This window comes from Gekko japonicus, unplaced genomic scaffold (genome assembly GCF_001447785.1).
Source record: "Gekko japonicus isolate JY-2015 unplaced genomic scaffold, Gekko_japonicus_V1.1 scaffold760, whole genome shotgun sequence".
In the NCBI taxonomy this organism is placed as follows: Eukaryota; Metazoa; Chordata; class Lepidosauria; order Squamata; family Gekkonidae; genus Gekko; species Gekko japonicus.
The window spans coordinates 141,970-145,188 of NW_015169798.1; the positions used below are offsets into that span (position 1 = coordinate 141,970).

At 43.8% G+C, this 3,219-nt stretch overlaps 1 protein-coding gene across 1 annotated transcript in view; it reads right to left on the reverse strand.

Annotated features, from left to right (window-relative positions):
- Positions 1-3,219, reverse strand: part of RNGTT (RNA guanylyltransferase and 5'-phosphatase) — a 270,839-nt gene that overhangs the window by 21,294 nt on the left and 246,326 nt on the right. The window lies entirely within an intron of this gene.

The following is a 3,219-nucleotide window of genomic DNA, read 5'->3' on the forward strand; positions in this document are numbered from 1 at the left end:
TCCGTTTCTGAACCGTCACAACACCAGATCAAACGGCGCGTCTGAACGCACCCTAAGAGAGAGCACTGTACCTTGTGAACCAACACTATCTTTTTTGCAAATGGGTTTTCGGAAAAATGACAAAAATTCATTCTCAGCATGCTGATATCCATCAATACTTGTAGAAATTAAGTATGTATAGAACCTTCTCTATTATTGCCAAAGTTATTCCTGCCTCACCAAAATGTGAAATCATATGTTTGGAACACTTCTTCACAAAAAGTCGATCTGCAATTTTCACTAGGATACGATTTTCAGAGCTGTTATTTTGTTTATTTGTTTTGATTCCAACACTGTACCACATTATTTTTTATTTAAAGAGACAGAGATGTAGCCTAATTTGCTATTGTACAAGATACTGAGCTATTACTCATCAGTTCCCTCTTTCAAGGGCTAATCAACTTGATAAAGCTCATCTTGTTTCCAAAGTACCAATCTGTCTGACGTTGTACTTGGTACTGGTCTGTTGTTCAATGGAAGTACTTTGCATCCTTCTCCAGTCTGTTAAATAGCCATATTTGCATAACTATATATATATATAGTTATAGTTACACTTCCAGTTCCTCTCTATCTCTGTCCCATCTATAACAAAGCTTTCACACACACCCCTCCCCAGAAAATGTGCAAGCCACCAGCACCCCTTAGAAGCTTATGCATTCTTGAATGGGAGAAGCAAAAAGTTCTGTTTTGAACAAGACAGAGAACAGAAGCACTTTTATGATAAATTTTAACCTATGCTGACTATGCTTCTTAATATCTGGCCAGCTTGACTCTATAAACTTGCCAATAGTTAAAATTCCTGTTGAAGGCTTTCACGGCCGGAGTTAATGAGCTGTTGTAAATTTTCCGGGTTGTCTGGCCGTGGTCTTGGCATTGTAGGACCTGATGTTTCACCAGTTGCTGTGACTGGCATCCTCAGAGGTATAACCAGGGGTCATTTCGTAGAAAAAGAGCCAGGGGGACTCATTAGCATAACTCATTAGCATATGCCACACCCCCTGACATCACCGGAAGTGTGTCCTCCCCACAGCCGGCGGCGACCTCCAGCGGGCACCAGCAGGGAGCTCCAGGCCCCGCCCTCCCGCACCTCACCCGGGGGGATGGCGTCCCCCCCCAAATGACCCCTGGGTATAACACAGAAAAACGGAGTACTCTCTGTGTCAAGGTAAGAAGAAAAATGGTAGGCAGGTAATTTATATCTACTCAGGAAGGTGGGGTAGGGCTGAGTCATTATCATGTAGGAGTTCCCCAGGCTGTGAAACATGCTAATGGAGGAGCTTTCCTGTGCTTTTGTATATGGATTGGCTGTTTCTTGAGAAGGTTCTTTTGCATATGGATTGTTTCCTGAGGAGGTTTCCTGTTTCCTTTTTTTTAATTTTTAGTTAAAAGTTAAAAATAAAATAAAAAAGAGGTTTCCTGTTTTTTGAGGAGGTTCTTTTGCATGTGGATTAGCTGTTGAAATTCTAATCTTATCTGTAGTACTATTGTCAGATGTAGAGCCTTTTGTGTTTTCAGGACAGGAAACCATGCCCTATTTATTTTTTAATTTATTTTTAAAACCACACAGCATAGCATTTAGACAAGAATAAAAGAACATGAAAGACACTGCAGACTTGGCCAACCCGAAAAATAAGCAGTGGCTGAATATAGCCTAACCCAAACAGGACACAGTATTTTGTTCCAAGGCACTGAAAAGCTGGACAACACATCCAATTACTATGTCAGATTACACAAGGAAGCCATTGAAATTCATAACCATAAACACAATTTCAACAGGAAAGAAGAGAGTTTAAAAATAAATAGGGCATGGTTTTCAGTCCTGAAAAACACAAAAGGCTCTACATCTGACAATAGCACTACAGATAAGATTAGAATTTCTTTCTGTGTTATACCTCTGAGAATGCCAGTCACAGCTACTGGCGAAACGTCAGGTCCTACAATGCCAAGTCCACGGCCAGACAACCCGGAAAATCTACATCAAGTTAAAATTCCATTTGGGAACACCAGAAACCTTCTCTCTACCAGTCAATCACTCCCAAATGGACTCTATGTCTATGCTTTCCTGAATAATTAGGAGCTTAGTTAGACCTTTTTCCTAATTAGGTCCTAAGGTTGTAGATAATGCTTAAACTTCCTTTTCCTATTGTCATTTATCAATGAAAAGTATATGATTACCTTAGTTCTGCATTTGAGGTTACTAAAAACTCATATGGCTATTCTTGGACTATGGTTCTAGAAGTATGGAGGCTGGATTTGGTTACCCATGTAGGAGCTATTAAAAACAGGTAGAACCAGGATTTAGGACAAAATGTATCTATCCGATGCCTGCTGAGGAAATACAAGAGTGCGTAGAAGTTGCCCCAGCTACGGGATGCTTGGAAATCATGCATTATCTTTGATTCTCTGAGTTGCCTTGAACAAAGGATTTGGAGAAAACATATCTGGTCTAGATCCCATCTAAGCTATTAAGTGAAGAAGTAAGCCAACTCAGGTAATCCTTTGTTATTTTACTGCCATCATTTAAAGACTCCCTCTGTAATATTAGCTGTTTTATATAATGGCATTGCACTCCTGAGAACCCTTTGCTGGGAGTAAACTCTTTTGGAAAGACCTGAATAAGATTCTAAGTAGACCTGTTCAGAATCACTCTCATTGAATATAAGCATATATATTAAGATTTGCATTTGTTTACATAAGAAGCTACCTACACTCAGGGGTCTTTTGGAGCCAGAGCGCGCCAGAATGCTGCTCTGGCAGCCCAGGAGCCCACGCAAATGGTGGCATCGGCAAGCCCCGCCCCTAGCTCCCCGCGCCAAAAACGCTGTGGCTCAGGGGAGTCCGGAAAGCCCCACTGCCACGTCCCTCGGGCCCGCACAGAAGCACTGCGGCTTGGGGGAGGCCGGAGGGCCCTGCCGCATCCCCCCGAGCCCACGCAGAACTGCTGTGGCTCAGGGGAGGCTGGAGAGCTCCGCTGCCATGTTCCCCGGGCCTTTGCAGAAGGGCTGCGGCTCGGGGGAGGCTGGAGAGCCCCGCTGCCAGCTTCCCCGGCCCCCGCTGAAGCGGTAAGGAATCCATGGGGGTGGCAGGGGCTTGATGGGGGGTGGACGGAGAGCCTCCCTCCCTCCCTCCCTCCATCTCTTTGCCATCTTTCCCTCCTTTCCTTTTCTTTCCCTCTTTCCC